General features: G+C 49.6%; 1 pseudogene; it reads left to right on the top strand.

Annotated features, from left to right (window-relative positions):
- The first annotated feature begins 8,647 nt into the window (after positions 1-8,647).
- On the top strand, positions 8,648-12,366 carry LOC118355733 (40S ribosomal protein S19-like; annotated as a pseudogene).
- Positions 12,367-13,922: the final 1,556 nt, after the last annotated feature.

The raw sequence follows: 13,922 nt of genomic DNA, 5'->3' as shown, positions 1-13,922 counted from the left end.
TCCTGTCCTGGGCCAGCTGCCTCTCTCTCTGCCAACTGGACGGTGCCCATCTTTTGGCCTCTGAGCACACAGTGGGCATTCATCCAGCTCCCTGACTGGCTGTCTGCCCAGGATGGGCATGGGAGGCAGCAGGCCCTGTGTAGAGGAGGGGGCGGTGTGGGGAGGGGTGGCTTCCCCCCAGCTGCTCGGAAACAACCTCCTATGCCTTCCAGAGTCTACAGGCTGAGGACTCAAGCTTCTTGCTCCTCCATTCAGAAGTCTGACTCAACCACACAAACTCTGCCCTTTGTCTCCCTGTCAGGTTCCTTATAAGACAACGTCTCTTCCCTGCCCCACTTTGTGCCCACTTAAGGAGAGGGGATTCAGCAAGGGCTTTACTCATATTCTCTAACGTAACTCTCTCAACAAACCTGAAGAAGAGGGCATCCTCGGCCCCATTTCAGAGATAAGGAGTTGAGGCTCAGGGGTGCCTGGGTGGTTCAGTGGTTGAGCATCTGCCTTCAGCTCAGGGCGTGATCCCAGGGTCCTGAGATCGAGTCCCCCATTGGGCACCCCGCAGGGAACCTGTTTCTCCCTTTTCATGTCTCTGCCTCTCTCTCCGTGTCTCTCATAAATAAATAAATAAAATCTTGAAGAAAAAAAAAAAAGAGTTGAGGCTCAGATAGGAATAGCCACGTGTCCACTCTAAGAGTAGCAAAAAAAAAAAAAAAAAAATAAGAGTAGCAAAGCTGAAAATCAAACCCACATCTGCCTGACTCCAAAGCTCCCAGCCTCTTTTCTATCACCAGCACCACCTCCAAACCCTGTGCACTGCCAGCAGCTGGAGGGCAGGGGGCAGGGGAGCAGCCTCAGTGGATAGAAGAGAGCTGGGCTCCAGAACATGGCTGAGGGTTAAGACATAATGGTTAAGTCAAGGTTAAGGAACTGGGCATTAGCCCTGGATGATGACAGGAAAGATGCTTGCCCAGTCACATGGAGATTTTTCTGCCCTTATGATAAATGCCAAGAAGCCACTGGTTCAGAGACTGGGGGGTGGGGAGAAGCTCTGTGAATCAGCCCCCAGACATTGGGGACAGTTCCAGAGGTGTCAGCAGGACAATGCCTCCATCTTTGCCCACCCTGAGGTGACTTCTTGCATTAGGAGGGCTCCTTCACAGTGAGGAGCTTAAATCAAATTCAGGTAATATTTTTTATTTGTGCAGCTCACTTTTTAAAGACAAATCCTTAACATTTCTCATCATCTGCGTAGCCATGAATTCATTTAACCCCCTATTCTCAGCTACTACTTCATCCACACCCACCCAACCCAGGATAGCTGGGTCCCATCGAGGGGTGAGAAGAGATACGGCTTCTGGACAGAAACAAAGACCCCAAGATCCCACAGTGAGCCAAAGGACAGATGGTGTAGACCCCACGAGATCCTGTGGCCCACCTGCCCAGGGAAGATAGGTTCCTGGCCCCCATCACATCTCCAAAGCAGGGTCTCCTAGGGTAGGGAAAAGGCTGGGAAGCCATTGCCACTGATCAGGGGCAGAGCAACACAAAGATTATTTCTCCAGTCCAGAGCCAAGAATTGCTCCCGTAAGCTGGCACGGTGCCCAGGCACAACCAATGTGCCAGCTGCCTCCACCTGAGATGCCTCAGGTGCCACCCCACCCCCGCTCTCATTCTTCAACAGGTCACTTCCCTCTGGCCCTCCTCCCCCGCATCTCTGCTATTGCTCTCTGTCTGGGCCGGGCAGCTGGCATGTCTGAGGGATCCAACGGCAGAGTTTAACCAAGCTTCTCACACACTGCTCCCTGCCCCCTTGCCTGTTCCTGGGAACCTGCAGGAGGGAGGTTATGGAGCAAACTAGAGGTGAGAATTCTGCCTCAGAGGTGGGATGTGGCGTGGGGGGGCGGGTGGGGGGGCAGAGAGAAGCATGTGAACCTCTAGGGAAAGGCACAGGAAAAAGGATGACATGGAAATTATGGCCAGGATATGCTGAACCGCTCACTCTGCCGTGGTGGAACACACACACACACACACACACACACACACACACACACACCAGATCCTAGAAAAAGCCCCCCTGCCCGTGAGGCTATTGTCCAGCCAGCGCATTTCATGAATCCCCTTTGGACCATCCACACGCCATCAAGGGTGGCCTGCGGCAGAGGAACTGTGATATGGCCCTGTTCTGGAAATACAGTGACCAGGGTAAGTGACCTGGCATCTGGGGCAGAGGCTGGCATGGGTGGGGGAGGCTAGGAGAAGGAGAGTCTTCTTCCCCTCTGCCCCAGTCCTGCACCCTTCTGACCACCGGCTCGCACCCAAGAACCCCTAACCCTCTCCTCTTGCATTTTGGGCCTCCCATCCCCCTCCCATCTTAGAGCCGAGTGAATAGCAGTAAGTTTCAAAAGATCGTCCCTCATTCCCTCTGGTCCCCCCCTCTCCTGCTTCTTATTGTAATGAATGCTAATGATGCTCCATAATTGATGCCCTCATTAGCACATCAAACCCACTTTCTGAAGAATGGGGAGAGAGGTGGGAGGGGGGTTCTCTGGGGTCCTGACTGCAGCCACCTCCTGCCAAAGAAATTCATCCCAGTGCTTCAGCAGAGAGAGACCCCAGGGTTGAGGGACTTCCAGAGAAAAGCCTAGATGTCCCTCTGATTGGCAGTTTTCTGAGCACAGGTCTCTGTCTTCCCTGTCAGATGGCGGGCAAGGGTCCTAACTCTGCCATCAGACTGGGAGCGCTGAGTCTCCCTCATTAACTAGAGCTCCCCCCTCAGGGTCGCACAGTGGTTCTCAAACTAAAGTGAGTATCAGAATCACTGGAGGGCCTGTCAAAACAGGGGTTACTGGGGCCCACTCCTGAAGTTTCTGATTCAGTAAGTTTGAAGAAGGGCCTGGGAAGTTGCATTTCTAACAGTATCCAAGGGATGCTGCTGCTGCTCTGGGCCCCATTTGGAGAACCAGTGGGGGGTGGAGGGGACTAGTTTCTTGTTTTCTCAGCTTAGGGATTTGCCTGATGATGCAGCTTGACTGGCAAGTCACCACAGGGCCTGGCACAGGGGGAGTGTCTGGGAGAACTTTGTGCCATGGACGATGGCACTTCTCCTCTCAAACCCCCTATCCTCAGACCACCACCAAGGCCAATTTCTGCCACATAAGCACCCCTGGAGACTTGTTTCTCCCCAGACCTTGACCTTTGATGCTGAGGGACAGAGATGACCAGAACTGGATCTCTGGATCCCCAGCTGCATGCCACCACGTGCCCTGCCACTGGTGTCAGTGGGTCTCCTGGAAAGAGGAAGGAATAAAAAAGAAGAGGGGGTGAGCAGAGAGGGGAGGTGGAATAGAGAGAGGGAGGGAGGTCAGAAGCTCAGGAATGGCAAAGGGAAGAGAGAAGAAAGATGAGGCGAGGAGACCAGAGCAGGGAGGAGGAGGAGGCACACAGTCTGCATCTATCCTAGAGGACGTATTTCGAGCCACAGGGTCCAGGTGGACCACAAACCCAACTCCTTCAGGACCACACCCAGCTTGGCTTTGAGGCTTTATTTTTCACCATCTGAACTACATGCCTTGGTGAAAAGAGGGAAAGGCAACTCTCCCATGCCCCCACTCCAGCCAGCAGCCTCCCAGGCCTGCCCACTAGCCTCAGCAGCCTATGGTGGGCAGTAGGGGATGGGAACGGGTACCATCCTGACCTATTTTACCCACGCTAGCACCTGGGAACCATTGCCTGGCCCTCCCAGGTGACAGCAATCACCTGTTTAATAGTGAAAGTGGGTGGAACCCTCTCACACTTTGTTGGTGGCAATGAAAGATGGCTTTAGCAACTATGGAGAACAGTTTGGCAATTCCTCAAAAAGCTAAACACAGAAATACCACATGACCTGACAACCTAAATGTCCTTCAGTGGATGGGTGGATAAACAATTTGTGATCTCTGCATATAATGGAATATTATCTGTCCCCAGGAAGGAGTGAAGTACTAATACTCACTCCAACACAGATGAGCCTTGACCATGAGCTAAGTGAAAGAAGCCAGACACAGAAGGTCATGTATTGTATGATTCTGGGTACGTGAAATGTTTAGAATAGGTAAATCCATAGAGATCTGCCGAGGAGGAGGAGGAAGAAGAGGAGGAGGGCAAAATAGAGAGCAATACTTCATGAGTGTGAGATTTCCTTCCGGGGTGATGAAATGTTTTAGAGCTCAGTGGAGGTGGTGGTTGCACAACATGGTGAATGCACTAAATGCTACTGAGTTGTTCACTTTAATTTTATGTTACATGCATTTCACCTCAAAAAAAAAGAAGTGGTAATGAAAGTAGGAGTTTTCCAGGGAGTTCATTAAATCGATCCATCTGTGGTCTACCTGTGTTGGAAAGAGGAGCTTGTGCTCACATGAGTGACGGCCTATCCTGATGCCCTGGGGCCCTGGGCATCTGCTCGAAAGACTCAGAAGATGCTTGCAGGACCCCAGGATGCCGTCTTCTGGACCTATGCTGCATCCCTGAAGCCTCCTCTTCTGCCTGGCTCGCACCCCAAGAGAGGCTCCCTTTCAGATTCTTGCTTCCCCAGCAGGCAGCAGATGCAGGATCCCTCGGTTGATGCCGAGGAGCTAGCTTCCTGTCTTCAGCTAACGTCGCGCCATCCACCCCAGAGACAGACGCACCTCTCCCTCATCTTCTTGCTCCAAACATAGCTGTAAAAGCCCTCTGGTTTTCTTTCCCACAGATGATTTTAATCACCCTCTAAATGGGCCTCCTGCTCCCTAGAACCCCTCACTCTTCCCAAGTCCTATCTCCATGGACAGGCTGCTCTGGGTGCAGGTGAAGCAGGGCAGGGTCCCAGAGTGAATCAGGCACATCTGCTGCTCCCACTGCTCTAGAGCCCCACTAGATCCTTCCACTCAAAGACCTTCCATGACTACTCCCTACACAATGGATTGTGTCCTTTGAGGACTCTTCATCCTTTGAGGTCCTAACAAAAGTTCTGCACCTTCTCCCTAGATAAAGGAACATACACACCCACCACAAAAAAATCTGCGGCCCTCCGCAACCTCTGCAGCCCCTCCAAGGACCCTTGGGGCAGGGCTACTCAAAGCGTGGTCCACAGACCAGTGTGGCCACTGGTTCGCAAGATAAGTACAGAAATAGAGAGCAAGCGTTAAGCCACTTTACAGGGATTTGACATTGCCACAACGTCCAGGCACATGATCATTTTTACTCTATTTTTTAAAATGTGGGTTCATAGTCAAGTGGAAATTTAACAACACTAAAAATGTCTTTCACCCCAGGGGTGCCTGGTTGGCTCAGTCGGTTAAGCGTCTGTGTTGGGCTCAGGTCATGATTCCCAGGGTCCTGGGATTGAGCCCTACATCGGGCTCCCTGCTCCGTGCTCAGCAGGGAGCCTGCTTCTCCCTCTCCCTCTGCACCCCCCACTCATGCTCTCTCTTTCTCACTCTATCTCTCAAATAAATAAATAAAATCTTAAAACAACAACAACAAAAAAGTCTCTCACCCCAGAGAGTTTAAGAAGCACTGCCCTGTGGATCCATTCACCTCCACTCATTCTCATCCCTGAGAATGTCAATAATTTCTTAGGCTGGCATTCGAGGCCCTCCAAGATCTGTCCCCTAAATCTTTCCAGCCTTATCTCTGGCCACTTTCTGCTATACTATGCAGCATACACATGCACATACGCACATGTGCTTGCTTGTGTGCATGTGTGCTCTGTATCTTCCCTTCATGCTTCAGCCTTTGCTCATACTGTTCCCCACCATAGGGTCATTCTTTCATTCTGCACCTGTTGACACAGGACTCCCAATTTCAGGAGCATCTCAAATTCCCATTTCCTCAATATAAAGCCTTCCCAAACGCTACCCCTGCTCTCCTCACTTGCAAACACATTCTAGCTGCAGTTCCCTCTCCCCTGGGCTTTCGTGACACCCACTTAGCTTTCTTTGTGGCCGTCTGTCTCCTTGTCATAGGGCAGAGCTTTGGTCCTCTTGGTCCCCTCTGTCTCCTCCACCTCCCAGAGTATCCATACTGTGTGGATTCTGGGAATTCCACTGTCCTGATTCTCTTGGGTCTCTCCTGGGGCTGCTCTCCTGTGGCCACTTGAAGGCTGGGCCTTCAGAGCCTCAAGGTCCTTCCCAAGATAGGGCCCAGGCTGGGGCACCTGGGTGGCTCAGTGGTTGAGCGTCTGCCTTTGGCTCAGGTCCTGATCCCAGGGTCCTGGGATCGAGTCCTGCATCAGGCTCCCCAGCCTGCTTCTCCCTCTGCCTGTGTCTCTGCCTCTTTCTGTGTATCTTTCATGAATAAATACATATAATCTTAAAAAAAAAAAAAAAAAAACGGATAGGACCCAGGCCTCTATACCACTCCCTGCCCCACCCCTGGCTTCACCCTCCTACTCTGGGGGTCAGACTGCAGCAATAACCACTGGGAGATGACGGGGGCCAAAAATCAGTGACATCCAAGATTTCTAGGACTGGAAAAAAGTTAAATTGACTTATTTTTTGAATAGGAAATCCTTCTTGCAAGTGATACGAAACTCAAAAGTAAAATTCAAAAGGCAGAAAGGGAAGTACAGTTGAAAGTCAGTTTCCCCACCACTGCCTCCACCACAGCCACCAGGGTCCAGCGCCAGAAGCAAACACCATTCCCAGTTTCTCTGGCCTTTCGGGGCTCGCCCAAGGTGCTCAAAAGCATTTCCTTTGTGTTCTTTTACCCAAAAGGCAGCATAGGGTGCACACTCAACAATTATAAACTGGACGTTGTTCTGCATCAGCGCATATAAAGGTACTCTGTTGGGGCGGCACCTAGCTGGCTCAGTTGGTGGAGCATGCACGCTTGTTCTCAGGGTTGTAAGTGCGAGCCCCACATTGGGTTTAGAGATGATTTAAAAATAAAGTATTTTAAAAGATAAAATAAAGGTGGGGTGCCTGGGTGGCTCAGCGATTGAGCGTCTGCCTTCAGCTCGGGGTGTGATCCTGCAGTCTTGGGATTGAGTCCCACATCGGGCTTCCTGCATGGAGCCTGCTTCTGTCTCTATCTCTGTCTCTGTCTCTGTCTCTGTCTCTGTCTCTGTCTCTCTCTGTCTCTGTCTCTCTCTGTGTGTCTCTCATGAATAAATAAATAAAATCTTAAAATAAAATAAAATAAAAATGCCCTGTTGATAAATATTTAGGCCATGTCCCATGCAAGAGGTATCCTGGTAATTACTTTAGTTCACACAATGCAAGCAGATCTGTAGAATAAATTCCCAGAAGTGGAATAGCTGGATAAGGGTATGTGCATAATAAGTGTTTTAGGTATGAACTCTTATTCCTGTTCTTGCCCTGATTCACAGATCCATAGCAACCAATCTTTCCCAGTTTGGACACTTCTTTCTCTAGTTGTGTGCCAGCTAGGGAAACTGAGGCAGACACTCTCTCCCTCCCCTGCCTCATACACACACCCATGGAATCCCAAACTGGGCAAGGGAACTGAAAGCAGAAAGAAATCCAGCTTCATCAGAGTTAGGAAGTATCCCAAGGATCCTGCCCACCTTGAGAAACAGAGGGAAGGATGAGGTGATTAGTCTGAAAAGGGAGAAACTAAGATAATGACCACTTTTCATGTGAAGGAGGAGACAAGTCAAAACACTGAAGGGATCCCTGTCAGCAAGAGAGACTTGAGATTAGCTCCCAGGGTGAACTTCCTGCAAGCACAGGAGGGGTGATGAGGGCCTGACAGCCTCAAGGACTGCGGGTGACTCCTCACTCAGAGAGCATTAAACCAGGATTAAGGGTGGTGGCCTGGCCAGGCCCGCCGGGAGGCAGAGGGCTAGAGCAGGTGACCACTTAAGCTGCCAAGCAAGGGCATGGCCTCGCCAAGATGAACAGCCCGGGAACTGGATTAGTAAACATGGTCCAGAGTTTTTACGGTCTTCACAGCAATCCCGTCATCAAGCCACCGAGGAGGGCAAGCAACCGTTATGTAGAGCCCATTTCACTGATGGGAAAACCAAAGCCCAGAGAGGTTAAGACACTCGCCCAAGGCTTCACAGGTGAACCAGAACTTGAACCCCCGCCCCCCCAAGTCCAATGACGTGGCCTCCACTGCCTTCCAGAGCCTGTAAGCTTCCCCAGGATAGGTCCTGGTTCCTCCACCAGCTTCCCCAGGCCCTTTGCACCCCCACTCCTCCATGCCACCCTCCGCACCAACACCCCAACCACGCAGCCGCAGAGCAGGGTGGGGACTGCTGGGTGAGGCTGCAAATCCCTCTCCTGTCTAACAACTAAGCGGAGAGAGGAAGACAGAGGTGGGAACAGGTCCCAAACTCCCATCTCACGTGTCCTCGCCCGTCTCAGTCCCAGACTCTCTCGTGATAGGAAAGTAGGCCAGTTTGGAATATGTCACAGATATTTTCGACATCCCCATCTGTACTATAGCTTTCCACACAGCCAAGTAGGGTGGAGCCAGAACCTCCGTGCCGGATGAGGGGTACACCTGCTACCTCTGGGGCTCGGAGCCCAGATGGGGGCTGTGAACGAGCACAGGGGACCCTGATGGGCACTGAGCATGTGGCCGTCAGCCTGGACGTCAGCCTGGACAGGATGGGACAAAAGACCGACCCTATCTGCCCTCTGCCCAGAGGAGCAGTAGCAGAATGGTTATGATCTGTAGCAACTATTGCGGGGCGCAAGGCGTTGCCCTTCGAGTAGGTGTGCCTGGTGAGCCTGGGGGCAGAGCACTGGGGAGGGAGCAATTAGTCCTGCAGGGAAAGGGGTCTGGGAAAGCTTTAGGGGAGAGGTGACTGATATTGGAGTTGGGCCTTGAAAGGGGAACAAAACTTGGTTGGATGAAGATTCAGAGGGTGTTCCTGGCCCAGCATGTGCTTGGGTTGTGCTGCGGCCACTGTGGCTGGGCGAGTAGAGGGCTGGTCAGGAAAGCACAGCAAGAGAGACCGGGCAGGGGTGGGCTAGCATTGGAGAAGGAGCTGTCATGGTGAATGTCCAGCTAAGGAGCTTCAGATGCACCTGCAGGTGCCCATGGAGGCTCTTGAGTTATGTGATTCAGAAAGAACATGTAACTGTGGGCAGGGAAGAGCTACGGTGGGAGAGGCAGAGGTGCAGGCAATGAGTGAAAGTTCACTTTGAGCCACCAGCCACCCTGACCAAGTCGTTCTCCAATTTGCTGGCAGGGGTCCGGCTAGTGGGGAAGGGAGACCAACATGAGACACAAATTCCTTGAAGAAGTTAGCTGCCAGTGTAAAGGGGCCAGGGTCGGGATGGGGATTGCATAACAAGTGATTCTCCTGGAAAGGCTGGAAGAGGAGACACCTGGACACTGGGTTTACTAAACACCTATTAATGGTCACTTTGCAACATTGCCTCACTTAACCTTTACAACAAGCCCAAGAGGTAGGTACGCTTTGTGCCTTTTTATCAGTGTGGAAACTGAAGTGTGGGTTTTGGGAGTAAAGAAGCAAAGGGACATATAAGTCCCTTCCCAAGGTCCCAGAGCTGATAATTGGGATGAGAATCAGATTTGTCTGTCCCCAAAGCCCATCCCCTTCATCTCTCACCACCTCCCAGATAAGAGACAAGGATCCCCCCCACCAAAGAAATGACTCAGGCCTCAACCCCTGACCTCCCTCTCAGCCTCCACCCTAGACCAGGCTTCCAGGGCCCCACAGCAACCCTGTGAGAGAGCCAATGAACCATTTGCTCCAGTGAGCAAACGGAGCCTCAGAGAAGTTAAGTGACTTGCCAAGGACACAAAGCTAATTAGTGACAGAGGTGGGATTCAGATCCAGATACCTTCTCCCACCTAATCACTCTGCCTTATTCCTCCCTGAACACTTAGCTTCTCTGTTCTCCAGTTTCCTCATCTGCAAAAGGGATCCCTCCAAAGGGATTCTTGAGAGAATGCACAGAGGCCACTTGGCACAGGACCCAGCACTCATCCAACATTTGACAAATATTTGCCGAGCACCTACTAGGAACAGGACCCTCTTTTAGCCTCTGGGAGGCAACAGATAAGAGAAACCAGCACTTGCTCTCCTGAAGTGGATTTTTTTTTTAAGATTTTATTTATTTATTCATGAGTGACAGAGAGAGAGAGGGCAGAGACACAGGCAAAGGGAGAAGCAGGCTCCATGCAGGGAGCCTGACGCAGGACTCGATCCCGGGTCTCCAGGATCATGCCCTGGGCTGAAGACGGCACTAAACCACTGAGCCACCCGGGCTGCCCTGAAGTGGATATTTAGATGAGGGTTAGGAAGAGAATGTGCTATAGCCACGGAAAAAGTGCCCCATAGTCTGCACCCACTGAAGTCCTACCTACTGGTTGTAGGAGTTGGGCAAGTCACTGGTGTTCTCTGCTTCTGGATCTAGAAACCAGGAAGAGCAGAGAAGGGAGCTCCCCACAGAGTAGCCCATCATGTGTTAAGTTACTGGCAGCCTTCCAGGTGAGCCGCCCTGCTCCAACTGCCATGACACCAGTGAAGCACCTTTCTCCCCTGCCCCTGGTGGCCGGCGATAGGCTAATACCTTCATTTTTCTGTCTGCAAAACAGAGAAAAAAAAATAATATCTACCACATAGGATTAGTGCATTAAATGTCAATTGTGGGAAATGCTAAGGGTGATACGCGGCATTTGCTAAGCACTCAACAAAGACATTATAGTTTACTTAAAGTTGTCATCCTATGGTGCACACACTTTGCTTCCTGATCCCCATCTTCCCAGGACCTACAGCCTGTACTCCTTGTTCTGTTGCAGACTGAATGCTGCCCAGCCTCCTGTCCCCAGTACAGCCCTGAATCTGATGCAGGAATCGCGGGGGTCCTAAGAGCCTGAGGTTCAGGGAATGCTTTGGAGGCCTTGATACAGCCCAGAGAAGTAGAGCCCCAGCTCCTCACTTTCAAGAAGATGGACACATTTGCTTGTAAGGGGTGGGTGGGCTTCTGGTCACAATCAGGGAGTTCCTCACAGAGGCTAAGGAAAACCAGGTTCTAACTCTATGAATAGAAAATAATCACAGCTGGAGCCATTCTTAAACAGGACATTATTTTTTTTTAAGATTTGATTTATTTATTCATGAGACACACACACACACACAGAGAGAGAGAGAGAGAGAGAGAGAGGCAGAGACATAGGCAGAGGGAGAAGCAGGCTCCATGCAGGGAGCCTGCTGTGGGACTTGATCCCGGTTCTCCAGGATCGTGCCCTGGGCTAAAGGCAGGCGCTAAACCACTGAGCTACCCAGGGATCCCCAGGACATTATTTTATTTAGTCTTGGCTCAGGTCATGATCTCAAGGTCCTTGGATGGAGATTCCACATGGAGCGTCCAACCAGAGCCACCTGCCCAATGGAGAGCCTACTTACTCCCTCTCTTTCTGCTCCTCCCCCCAACTCATGCTTTCTCTCCCTCTGCTCTTTCTCAAATAAATAAATAAAATCTTAAAAAAAATAAAAGAAGAAGGCTATCTTAGCACACATGTTTACCAATCCAACCACAAAAACCCCTTTAAAATGACAGAGAAGGGATGTCTGGGTGGCTCAGTGGTTGAGTGCCTGCCCCTGGCTCAGGGCGTGATCCTGAAGTCCTGGGATAGAGTGCCACATCAGGCTTCCTGCATGGAGCCTGCTTCTCCCTCTGCCTATGTCTCTGCCTCCCTCTTTCTGTGTCTCTCATGAATGAATAAATAAAATCTTTAAATTAATTAATTAATTAAATTTTAAAAAAGAAAAAGAAGTTCAAGGAGTTGAAAGGCCCTCTCCCCTGGCTGGCAGCACCAAGGCCACAGGTGGCTGGAGTTACTGCAAAAGACGTGAACCAGCAGGAGTTCATCCGAGCTCAGGCAACCTTCCTCAAAAAGTTTGGGAAGCTGAAGTTTTCTAAATGGGTGTACACTGTCAAGCTGCTCAAGCAAAAAGAACTTGTTCTCTATGATGAGAACTGGTTCTACAGATGAGCCACCTCCTAGAGCAGTGCCTGTATCTCTCAGGCTGCACCACTGCTGGCCCCATGACCAAGGTCTGTGGTGGACATCAGAGAAGTAGAGTCATGCCCAGCTACGGCTCCAAGAATGTAGCCCACAAGGTCCTCCAAACCCTGGAAGGGCTGAAAATTGTAGACAAGGACCAAGACGGAAGCCACAAACTGACACCTCAGGGAAAGAGATCTGGACAGATGACAGATGCCAACAAGAAGCATTAGAACAGGGGCACCTGGGTGGCTCAGTCCGTTAAGCCTCTGCCTTCAGCTCAGGTGGTGATCTCATGGTCCTGGGATTGAGCCCCATCACCAGCTCCCTGCTCAGTGAGGAATCTGCTTCTCTCTCCCCTCTGTTGCTCCCCTACCACTCCTATTTTCTCCATCAAATAAGCAAATAAAATCATTTTTTTAAAGAAGCATTAGAATAAATCCTGGGTTAATAAGTTGCTTCATTTGTGGAAGAAAGAAAAAACAAGTTGAAGAACTTATACTACCTCATTTCAAGATTCTTAGAAAGCTACAGTAATCAAGGTTGTAAGTATCCTGTTGGCATCAAGATAGACAAATAGACCAAAAGAAGAGAATAGAAAGTCTACTAATAGATTCACACATATATGCCAATTGACTTTCAACAAAGATGCAAAGGCAGTCTAGTGGGAAAAGGATAGTCTTTACAATAAATATCCTGAAGCAAATGACTTTCTTTGTTCAAAATAAAATAATTCACACTGTATACAAAAAACACAAAGTGGATCCTAGACCTAAACATAAGCTTTAAAGTATAAAATTTCTAGAAGAAACATAGGAGAAAATCTTTGTGATCTTGGGTTAGGTAAAGATTTCTTAGATAAGAACACCATAAGAGAAAAAAAACTGAAAAATTGCACTTCATCAGAACTAAGGATTTATGCCATCTCAAAGATACAGTTAAAAGGACAAAAAGACAAACTACAGACAAGGAGAGAGTATTTGCAAAGCATATACATCATAAAAGACTTTTACCTAGAATATATAAAGAACTCTCAAAACTCAGTAAGAAGGAAGCCTGGCTAGCTCAGCGGTTGAGCCTCTGCCTTTGGCTCAGGGCGTGATTTTTACTCGGGGATTGAGTCCCACATCAGGTTCCCGGTGAGGAGAGCCTGCTCCTCTCTCTGCCTATGTCTCTGTCTCTCTCTTTCTCTCATGAATAAATAAATAAATCTTTAAAAAAAAAACTCGGTAAGAAAACAAACACCTAATTTTTTTTTATTTTTATTTATTTATTTATGAGAGACAGAGAGAGAGAAGAGGCAGAGACACAGGTGGAGGGAGAAGCAGTCTCCATGCAGGGAGCCCGATGTGGGACTTGATCCCAGGTCTCCAGGATCATGCCCTGGGCCGAAGGCAGCGCTAGATCGCTGAGCCACCCGGCTGCCCACACCTAATTTTTTAAATGGGCAAAAGATTTGAATAGACACTTCAACAAGGGAAATCTATACATGGCAAATAAGCGTATGGGAAGATGTTCATTATCAGTCATTAGGGCAATACAACTTAAAACTCTAATGAGATATCACTATTAGAAGAGCTAAAAATTTTTTTCTTTAATGACAATACCAAGTGCTGGTGAGAATGTAGAGCAAGTAGAGCTCTCATACACTGTCAGTGGAAATATAAATCAATTGGAAATCAGTTTGCCAGTATCTTAAAATGTTAAACAGACATTATCCCATGACCAGCTATTCTATTCTACTCCACAAACTATTCACCCAAGAGAAATGAAAGCATATAATCATACAAAGACTTGCATGTAAATGTCCATAGCAGCTTTATTTGTAGTAGCCAAGAACTGGAAACCCAAATGTCCATCAAAAAATGAATGAATGGGGGATCCCTGGGTGGCGCAGCGGTTTGGCGCCTGCCTTTGGCCCAGGGCGCGATCCTGGAGACCCGGGATCGAAT

Source organism: Canis lupus, chromosome 9 (assembly GCF_003254725.2).
Source record: "Canis lupus dingo isolate Sandy chromosome 9, ASM325472v2, whole genome shotgun sequence".
NCBI lineage: Eukaryota > Metazoa > Chordata > Mammalia > Carnivora > Canidae > Canis > Canis lupus.
Note: the sequence above shows the minus strand (reverse complement) of the source record. Positions and strands in the feature narration are given on the sequence as shown.